The sequence below is a fragment of the Ambystoma mexicanum genome, chromosome 1q (genome assembly GCF_040938575.1).
Source record: "Ambystoma mexicanum isolate Mex_15411 chromosome 1q, UKY_AmexF1_1, whole genome shotgun sequence".
NCBI lineage: Eukaryota > Metazoa > Chordata > Amphibia > Caudata > Ambystomatidae > Ambystoma > Ambystoma mexicanum.
Window position 1 is genome coordinate 460,420,016 of NC_090922.1, and position 11,308 is coordinate 460,431,323.

Sequence of the window (11,308 nt, forward strand, 5' to 3'; positions counted from 1 at the left end):
GCATCGGACACACAGTATAAGGTTCAATTGTTTTTTGACCTTGAGAGAAAGGCACCATTCCGAAAGGAATTGAATGAAAGGAGGGGTGTAATAATGTAAGATATGATAAGGTTATGTATTCCAAAACTGGACTAAGGAACATGTAAATTCAGTTTATGAAAAATCATTGGTGCGAACTGAGTTTGCGTTACGGTCTGAGTTACGCCAAGAGAATGGAAATGCCGAATATAATGTAAGTTTGACTTTCAACGATTTTATACCCGAACGAGCTTCAACTTATCATTAGCTGACCATTATTGCTGGGTTACATTCTACTCGTTTGTTCTGTGTGGCATATTGAAATGAAATGCAAGTATAACCTTTGTGTGTAATGTTCTTTCTACCGCCCACATGGGCAGTCCAGCATTGAGATGCATGTAGACCACTACTCGGTTCTCCCAGGTTCAACGCTAATATTTCATTAAAATGCCATCTATGTGCACCTCGAATTGTAGCGTCAGCTTCTGTATCCCGTTTAGAGTTGAACATACTACATAGCACAATCCACAGAAGCAAATTGCGTAGTACTTTCCACGTTGTTTTCTCTCTGTTGACATTGTTTCATGTATGTGCTAATCATTAGTTTAAACTCTATGCTGGATTAATAAGTCAATAGATAAATCGTAATATAGATCGGCCACTGAGACACATTTCTATTATGTTTTCGAAACAGGTACATCCTGCCATTCTGCGATTGTCATAGATTCCAGATGCCAACTGATGGTTTCTTCAACCGGCAGCTGCAGATATTTGTGAACAACTGGATGCATTTGACTCTTTTTGGGATGATCGCCAAGGGCCGATATGCCCTTACGCTGTACTAGCGATTAGGAGCAACATAACATCCTTTACGGTGGTCTAGCCCCAAGTTGATGCACAAGCCCTGCAATTCACTGTGCGACCCAAGCGCTTCTTTTACCCAAAACAAACACCTTGTGTACCCAAAAGGAACAACGCATGACTCACGATAAACATTTTTGGATCGCGAGCAAAGAAACAAATTTCCAATTTGATTGAATATGGCAATAGCCGGATGTTCTCGGAGCGTTTATTGTGAAATAAAAGTACTTTACAAATTGTATAGTCTTGCAGTTTCCTTTTAAAGTACGGTTTCATATTCTGAATTGTGACGTGCTGTGTTGTGAGACGATGTGTGTTGATTACCGGGTTCTGCGTCACGTCACGTAGGTGATGACTGGGCGTGTTTGGCTATGCTGCCCAGTTACGTCACAAAGAAAGGCGGAGAATATCACTAGGTTTGGTGATGTCAGGCTCAGGGACGGGACATATGATTTAGTGCCACCAGGGCAGTTCACCTTAGGTCGATGCTTCAACGGAAACTATTACCACGAGATGGCTGTGCCCTGCTAGATTTCGCAAGTGTACAAAAGAGGAAAACTAAGGTACGGTGCATAAAAACACATGTCCGAACCCACGGGACAATAATATTCTCTGAGCATTGCACTTGTCAATCTTTTCAAATAATCTCTGGGGATGTGAGGGGTGATGAGGATGGGATGGGATATTTCTGACCTGATTCCAAATGAGTTTACAAAGTTTGGTGGGATTCTGTCAAGAGGGGGCAAAACTAGAGGGGGGGGTCCCAAAATATTGTAAAGGCTTATAAATGTGTCATTTGACAAATCTACACAAAGGTTTGCAAAAAGATTATAGATCTAGATATAGATGTTTTCGTAAAGGCTGAATGGATTTTGTCAAGTGGGGGCTAAGTTATATGACAATTGTATGTGCATACATTTGACACTTTTGAAAAAATAAAATGTGGGTGGATTTCCAGCAAACTTGCGTAAGGAGCATGGGCAAGGACCTACAAGCATGGTTTTGGAAATGGGCCAGTGTTTTATTTTTTGACAAGTGTCATAATGTAGCTACAAAAAATAGCGGCATACCTTTAGTGACTGAGGTGTAGCCTGTGGCCATGGGCAGTGGCCAGATTGTCTGTGTCAAGGAATAAGGTCATGATCCGGAAAATCTGGCTTCTGGCCATGACCACAAGGGACAAAACATAGGATTAAAGTGGCCATGCCCACCTGGGACTGGCTTTGTGGTGAAGTTATTCGAAATTAGGATAGATTTAAAAGGGAAGAAAAATGTGCTTGTGGTAATATGGTCATAGGGTTCTCTTTTTGCCTTCTGCAGGATACCAAGGAAAGCTAAGAGGGGCCCTGTATGGAACCCCCGCCTTCCCTTTGCATGGTGGCCATCTTGGAAAAGGATTTTCCTTCCTACAACGGGATGCTACAGGCGTCCCGGTGTAGGAAGAAAAATCCTCTTTTTTAGTACCCCAGGTTCCCGCTTTGGGAACCTAGGCTGCTAATGGCCTTCATCCCCCATTTCAGGGGCTGGAATGGGGGGATAATGGTCCTGAGACCTCGTTATCCACCCTCGCTTCGCTTGGGCTGATAACTTGGGCTGCTGGGCCAATATTCTCTGTTCCAGTCCCGGGAACGGAGGATGAACGCCACAATATTCCCATTAGCGTAAAACAAAATGCAAATGGAAATGTTGGAAAATCTTATTGAGTCTATGGGCCTCATTACGACCCAGGCGGTAAGTTACCGCCTGGGCCGTGACTTTACCACCATGGCGTAAACTACGTTTACGCCATGGTGGTTGGCGGATTTACCGCCCCATTCCAACCTTGGCGGGACGGTAAATCCCCATTTTCCCATTTACCCTTCCCCATTCCCATTTTGCCCCATAGGGCATAATGGGAGTGGGGAAGGCGTTAATTACGCCACCGTAAATTACGGTGGCGTAATTAACTCCATGGTCCCTTAGCGCCATGGATTTTAACACCTGCTAAAAGCAGGTGTTAAAACCTCCATGGCGCTAAGGGACCTCGTACTCAGGCGGTAAGGGTCGGCGCTGTTTACGCCGCCGTAAAACCCTTACCGCCTGAGTTGTAATGAGGCCCTATGTACTTTACTGAGAAATATAAAGTTGATGGAGACTATACGTTTTTTTTTTTTAGTTCTATTTTTTAACTGTCAAAGGTGGTTCCTAAAGGAAAATGTATTTTGTTTTTGGATGCATTTTTTTTTTTGGCAGGAGATCTTAGAACGAAAAGTGGGGAGGGAAATGAGGGAAGAGGCACCAAACACTAATATGGAGGGGTAGGTGGATAAGGGAACATTTTGTGTGTGTGTTATTTCTAAGGTAGGGGCAGTGTTTCTCATGCTCCTTGATTACAGCAGTGGTGGTGTCTCTTGGGGAGGAGTGATGGCATCAGCTGATTCTATTTTAAGAAAAATAGCAGTTTTGCAAAAAGTATGTACTGTGTACTTGATTGTTAATGGATGAGTAGGAATAGGTGTTGGAGCTGTGCAATTTTGAAGTTGAAAGTTTCTAGATCAGTAGAAAATGCAGTTCCGAACTGTCTGCGAAGCACAGATCTTATTGTGAAGTGCACACGGGTTCTCGGATACGTCATCATGCCGCGCACCAGCATATGGTCATGTGGCACTCTCCGGAAGGTCTGCAACGAAGTCAGATGTTCGTAGACATTATGGTTAAGTTGCACTAATAAAAACCTATGAAATTCAATGAAAAAACTTTGGGAAGGGGACGTTATGGTTAAGTTGCACTAATAAAAACCTATGAAATTCAATGAAAAAACTTTGTGAAAGGGACATTATGGTTAAGTTGCACTAATAAAAACCTATGAAATTCAATGAAAAAACGTTGTTTAAGGGACGTTATGGTTAAGTTGCGCTACTAAAAACCTATGAAATTCAGTGAAAAACTTTGTTAAAGGGACGTTATGGTTCCAAGTAAAACCGAAAAACCCCTGAAATTCGCCAGTTATGGTAAGCTAAGCAACCATAACTCGCACAACCACCGTGCACTGCTAAGACTAACACCCAGGACATCAAAGATGACATCACAAATGTCATTGATGACATCACTGATGACATCACATGTGCATTTACCTTCATGAAAAGTCTGTACAAGGGATTCTTATTATAATGTTAATAAAAAAGTGTCAATGATCATTGGAATAAATATCATGAGGTATGGAGTGCATTAAGTAATGCATTAATCCAAATAGCATTGTATTGTGAAGTTTTTTCTAATATACTAAGGTACACATGTAGTAACATAGGCATAGTGTGAAGTAGACATGATGGGGATGCAATATTAATAATCTTGCCATGTTAAATACTAACATTATAAATGCTTTCTTATAAGGGTCTTGCATACTGTGAAACATTTAATAAGTACCTAATCAAACCCACTTACTATATTATTGCATAACTGCACACAAAACACAAACAGACAACAACACATACAATAACCTAACTGATTATCTTCATGCACAGAAATGATTGCTCTGCTTCAAAGCTACTAATTCCCTGTGTATAACTATCACATATTGCAACTAGATCCTAAGGAAAGTAGTGTAAGTGCAATGTGTACAAATATGAGCATATCCAGTGAAAGTACAGTAAGAAAAAACAACAGAACTATAGGACAGTGTTGATAACCTTACTAATCATCTTCATACAAAGAAAACATTGCTGTCTTCCAAGTCTGTGTTTTCCCCTTTGTATATGTTTCATATGCTTTGAGTAGACCCTAAGTGAATTACTGTAAGAACATATTTGAAGTATAAGTCTACAAATATAGTACTTTGTATTATAGTATAGTGAATGTTTAGTCCTTGACTGTTAATGGCCTAGATATATCAGTAAAGGAAAAAAAGAGTGAGCCAGACATGTGATGTCATCAGTGATGTCATCAATGACATTTGTGATGTCATCTTTGATGTCCTGGGTGTTAGTCTTAGCAGTGCACGGGGATGGCGCGAGTTATGTTTGCTTAGCTTACCATAACTGGCAAAGTTCAGGGGTTTTACTGTTTTACTTGGAACCATAATGTCCCTTTAACAAAGTTTTTTCACTGAATTTCATAGGTTTTTTATTAGCGCAACTTAACCATAACGTCCCTTTAACAAAGTTTTTTCATTGAATATACTGTATATATATATATGTACAGGTGCTTGGCTCGGGATGTATTTTACATGGTCCCAGGAAAGATCTCTACTATTTTTCTGAGGCTACATGTGTGCTATATAAATACACCCAGTAAATAATCAAGCATCGACAAAGCCAATAGGTAGGTCTGTCTTTTTGGACATTGAACTCTGTGGAGGGAGCAATGGCGAAGACGGCACTGGGCTGGGGAGGTTCTGCAAAGAAGGTGATGGTGCAGACGGGGTGATGGTGCAATCGAGGTAGAAAAAGACAGATAATGCGAAAGTTGCAGAAAAGGAAAATGTGCACAAGATGAAATGTGCACAAGGAAGAAGAACTTGCATAAAGGGGAAATATGCATAGAGGTAACCTGCAGATCTGGAAGGTGCACAGGGAGGGAGGGGCACAAGGGAAGAAAGTTGGTTTCGGAAAAGGTGCCCAAGTAGTGGAGGTGCATAAAGGGGGGTGGGGCGTTGCCATGGTGAAGAAATGGACATGAGGCAAAGACATGCAAAGTAGTTGTATAATGGCGATGTGTTAAAAGTGTAATGTGTAGAAGGGGACAGCCGGGTTGAGGTGCACAAGAAGCAGAAGGTGCACATGTTTAGAAAGATGCACAGTAAGGGAAAAGGGGGGTGTTGAAAAAGTGGGAAGGTGCACAAGGGGATGCACAACCTCAGACCACAAAGTGAGAGAAGAAACACATAGTGAAAGGTGCATCGGAAATAGGTGAACAAGGGCGTGGACGTGCCAAAGAAGATGGAGACACACAGAGGTACAGAATGGCGAGGTGCAGGAGAGGGGCCAGAACAAGGAAGGAGGTTCAAATAAAAAAGGGAAACATTCGGGTAGACATGGGGATCAGGTGCACACAGGGAAGCTACCACAACAGGTGCACAAGAGGGGAAGGTTCACAAGTGGGGAAGATACACCAACGTTGCATGCACAAGATGTGGAAAGCGAACGAGTCATGTAAATGCGTGCATGAAACAGGTGCGCAAGGTGTTACGTTGGGGAAGGTAAGTCTGGGGGAGGAGCACAGGCGGGAAGATGCACAATAGAGAAGGTGTATACGAGAGAAAAGTGCCAGTGAAGGGTATAGTGGCTCGAGTGAGGGAGTGACCCAAAGAATGGTGCAGGCAAGTTTTCATTCAGCCACACAGAAACATGGCATTTTAAGACAAGTAGTTACCACCTGACCATTCCATTCTTTTCATCCCCCTGCCTAACCCAAAACGGTCCAGACGTAGGTGAGTACGGTTCCTATTTATATGTAAGATATACATCTTGCAAGACATACCACCTAGATGTCCTCTGGAGCTCTCACCAACGAGTTCTGCTTCCCTCGAATATGTCCTTGGACAATTCCTGATCATTGGAACATAAGTCGTACATTTTCATATCGGACTTAGTGGGTCAAAGGTACATACATAACCATGTGCAAGTAGCCATATGGCTTTGGAATATCCACACATTCTACGTACGGGTCTTGTGGAATGAATTGAAATCATGGCAGCATTTTCAAAAGAAATTTTCAAATTTGGTACCCTTGTAAGCTTTACGCTTGCCATCATTTGAAATCTACAAACTGTGTAGAGAGTGTTAGGTTTGGAAGTGAGACAGCATACTAAATACTGTTTGTCTTGGTATCACAGACCAATGATATGAGGTTATAATGCTTTATTTTGGTTTTGTTACACCATTCGGCTCAAACTGCGCTTATGTGTAAAAAGAAGGGGCACCAGTATCCTGCAAGGACAGTTTGGAGAGCCAGTGTCCTGCTTAGATTTCCACGGGAACGCAGTGGCCTGCCTTCTTGGCTGGAGTTGGGTGTGAGGGGAGTCTTGAGCGCGCCCTGCCTGACTGGAAGGGATCTCAGTGTCCAGCATGACTGTGGGTGGGAAACATCTGTATTATGTTGAATGGCATGTAGTGAAAGCTGCCCAGAACAGCTGCTCTCTGTCCCAGGGGGGCCTGTCTGAGTCGCTCTGTTCTTTAAAGGGATAGTCCAGTAAAAAAATGTATTTAAAAAATAAATAGGCAATATAAAAAAAATAATACTAGCACTATTTTTTTTTAAACTTCCTATGGAAAATTTTGAGCTATTCAAGCCCAAAATTCACAATGCACTAATGAAGGAAAAGCCAGCCATCTGTAGTAAACAAAAGCTACCGCTGGGTGGCTTTTCCTTCATTGGTGCTGTACGCGGAGGACGGGGACCGGAGACCAGAGCAGGAAGGGGGGCCCCGGGGTGAACGCGAAGCGTTTCCCCCGGGGAGGTTTTTGGCGCTGCACACGGCCAGCGAGTGGCCCTCTGGGGTATTTAAGGGGGCAGGGAAGGTTCGGGAGGCAGGCGACGGTTGGACTTGGCGATTGTCCCGCCCTCCCACCCCTTCATTTTGGTTTAGGTTTGGGGTTTGGTTTATTAAAGGTGGGGGGAGGACCATGGGAGGTTGGTTGGTTGGGGGTTTTTTTACGTCCCAGGGCAGTTTGTGAGGGAGTTTTTTGGCAGGTTAAGGGGCGACTGGCTGGTAGTTTTGTGTGACAGGTCAGGGCAGTTAAGAAGTTGTGATATAAAATTTATTTTGCTGATGTGGCAGGTCAGTCTGGTGGCAGGTCAGTCTGGCTGCAGGTCATAGGAAGGGGGAGATTGGGGTAGAGGGGAGTACAAAGGGGATTGAAGTGGGTCTGGGCTCCGGGGGCATGGCCCCTTTTGATGTGGGGGGAGGGAAGCACAATGGGGGAATGACACGGGAAAGGAGGGGGTGGTGCTGTTTGCACAAGCGGGCCACCCCGGGGGAACAGGTATTGAGCCTGGAGGGGCATGGCCCCAGGCAGAAAGCGGGACGCCTGGGAAAGGGGTAAGGAGATGGTAGGGTCCAAGGGACATTTAGGGAGGAAATGGCTTTATTTAATTATTTAATTGTTGGGGGAAATGAAAATGTGTAATTAGTTAATTGGTGGTTTAAAAATTGTGTTAGTCTGTAAGGCCATGGAGCCAGGTGAGCATTAATTGTAAGCTTGGGCCTGTCACATTAAAGCAACCTTTTCCTCTTTTAAATGAGTCTGGGTTTTTGTGCAGTAAGCCAAAAAGCTGCAGCTGAATCTCGGTAAGTGCTATTTATTTATTTTTTAAAATAAGCACTAGCTGTGGTTTATTTTCTAAGTTTTCCGGGCTGGAGGAGCCCAGAAAACCTAGAAATAAAACTGCAGCTTTAAAAACGTTGTATTTATGTTTGCGGTCGCTTTTGAAGCGACCGCAAACATAAATACAACGTTGTGTTTGAAAACGCTGTGGTTTTTCTTTCCAAGTTTCTCAGGCTCCTCCGGCTCGGAGGAGCCTGAGAAACTCGGAAAGAAAAACCACAGCGTTTTCAAACACAACCGCGTTGTGTTTATGCCTGCTGTGGCTATCACTTTGGGTCTCCGGTGCTCCCCCCGGGGAGACCCAAAGTGAGAGCCAAGGCAGGCAGAAACACAACACGGTTCTGTTTCTGCCTAAATCTGGTTTCCCATTTGGGGCTCTCGGGCTCCCCACGGGGTGCTCCCGGGGAGCACCGGTGACCCAAAGTGATAGCCACAGCAGGCAGAAACACAACGCGGTTGTGTTTGAAAACGCTGCGGTTTTTCTTGACAAGTTTCTCAGGCTCCTCCGAGCCGGAAAAGCCTGAGAAACTTGGAAAGAAAAACCGCAGCGTTTTCAAACACAACGTTGTATTTATGTTTGCGGTCGCTTCAAAAGCGACCGCAAACATAAATACAACGTTTTTAAAACTGCAGTTTTATTTCTAAGTTTTCCGGAAAACTTAGAAAAAAAAACACAGCTAGTGCTTATTTTTAAAAAAAAATAAATAGCACTTAACGAGATTCAGCTGCAGCTTTCCTGCTCTGGTCTCCGGTCCGTCAGGAAGTTTAAAAAAAAATAGTGCTAGTATTATTTTTTTTATATTGCCTATCTATTTTTTAAATACATTTTTTTACTGGACTATCCCTTTAATGAATAAGGAAAAGCTGCAGATGGGGGGAATGCCTACTGTCAGGCCCGGTGCTACATTGAACCGGGCGTCTAGGCAAAGAAACACCAGATGTGTGTCTCAATGGTGCTGGGTCGCTCTTGGTGGCTGCTGATTGTTTTGCTCTATACCTTACTTAGCCCACATCTCCCTTGGGTTCAAGTGGTAATAATGTGCTGCTCGCTGGCAGGAAGGAACATAGGGCCACCATGTGCCACCTGGGCATGAGCTACTATGATGGTGACGGTTTTGGATGAGAATGCCACACACGGCCCACACAAGACTGGAAAACATTTGATGGAAGATTAGATGGAGACAGAGGCAACATTGGACTGGCCTATAGGACAACGGGGGCAATGCCTAACTGCAGGCCAACCATGATAGCTTAGTTGGTCAAAGTGGGACAATTGTGTGTCCAAAGTGGACCAATGTTATGAGTTAAATCATCTGGCAGCTATTGGTTTTGACAAGTGATAACAAAATCCAGATTTTGCCATTTGTGACTGTGGGTAGTTTTTGCATTGGTGCCAGAGGAAATGTTATGCCCCAGACCGACCCTGGATAATGGTATTGGAGTCATTTTCTCAGCCCTGCCTATTGGGCTAACAGTGGCTACTTTGGCAAAGTGCCCGCTACTTTAACGGAACGAGGTATTCCAAGCCAGATTTGAGGTGTGTGTGCATGGGTGTGTGCGGCGTGGGGGGTTGAGAGCACTGAAAAACCTTGCGTTATGTAGGCTCTGACTGCGGTTCAATAGCAGAAGTGCAGGTAAATCTCGGTAGTGGAATAACAGAGCGTGGTGCAGGCCAGGGTTGCAACACGTTTTCCGTCACACCCACAATGCCCAGCACTGGATACCAGGAAGTGATGCAGTTTACAATGTAGGTGCATTCGAAGAACTGTTCATATCCTAGGCTACTGGTAATGGGAGGTTCTGCATGCAGTGGAGTAACTTTGCAGAAAATATTGAGGGTGGGGGGCATGACATCGAAATGAAAGGTACCCCTGTCAAATCAGTGGGACAAAATGGTGTACCACAAAAGTTGAGGGGGACAAACAATCTCGCCCCCCACACCCATAAAATTACACCCATGGCTGCACATCATGGCTCAGGTGCATCAACAGAGGTGCTAGAGGTGCTAATGGGTCCCTTTTATGGCATACTCTGCGAATATAGTGTTTTAAGAAGGTTCATTTACAGAGCTGTGCACAGGCCCGAGTACTGTGACCTGCAAGTCAGTGATGTGAGATGGTGTTAACTTTTCCTCAAGTCCGCAAGGAGTTGTCATCACACAGGCCACTCAAGTAATTAATATCACAGCATAATGTTTTCCACCCTTTTATCTATTTTTCATGTTCTCTCATCTGCGCCATGTCCTTTGTGTACATGCATATCTACGAGATTGCAATTTTAAGCTGAGCATTGCATCCCTTGGCTCCTGCCTCCACCTTTCTGACAACATTCCCTCCTTCCAACTGGATGGCGTTACCTGATCGTTTTGAGTTGGCCTAAAGTCCGGCTCTCGAGCGCGACTGGCAGGTGCTCCTTCCTGGGCTGGGGGAGTCCGTTCCTGCACCTCTTCGGAGCACCCTTCAAGTCTCTGCCTGGAGCCTGTCCACTCACTACGCGCGTGGGATCTTAACTGGCTGCAGACTTCTGACGCCAGCGGCTCTCAGTCACGTGGGCAGCACGCGCTTCGCTGTTAGACTGCTGGTGCCAGCAGGTTATATCAGGAGAGCCCTAGAACATTTCACGCCGCCCACCTCATGATATTAACGTTTCCCCCACGTGCAGCAGCATTACACAAAATGGGGAAGTGACGGTTCAGAAATTCTAGGCAACTGTGTGTTGCTAGAAGCAATCCATGGGCATTGTTTCTCAATAGATTGGCAAACGGTCAGAGACAGTTCCTCTCTCGGTCGAGGTGTAGCACGAAAACGCATCCCATTCCACAATGGTAACAGCATACAAGCTTAACAAGACTCGCTGTGTGTGTTGTCTCATGTTATGTAATGCAACTGAGTCGCGCCACTTTTGTCATTCACATGTCCCCTTGATGCTGAAGTAAAAAAAGCTGTGAATATGGGAGATTTAGTGGGAGCAGAGGGAGAAGAGCAGGGGTTGTCTTTACATCAGCTATTTCTGGGCCTGCCACCTCTTTGTGCTCCTGCGACGCTCGCTCCCCTTGTTTTCTCCCATGCCCCCACCCTTCCCTTTGCCATTCCAAAACACCAGGGCTGTCTATGCACCTCTGCCCT

General features: G+C 44.6%; 1 protein-coding gene across 1 annotated transcript in view; it reads right to left on the reverse strand.

The window, feature by feature from the left end:
• LOC138528665 (probable G-protein coupled receptor 33) overlaps positions 1-10,677 on the reverse strand; it is a 28,053-nt gene extending 17,376 nt beyond the window's left edge. The window contains exon 1 of the mRNA XM_069640503.1: positions 10,540-10,677. The gene's annotated coding sequence lies outside the window, so the exon portion shown is untranslated. The remainder of the gene's footprint in view (positions 1-10,539) is intronic.
• Positions 10,678-11,308: the final 631 nt, after the last annotated feature.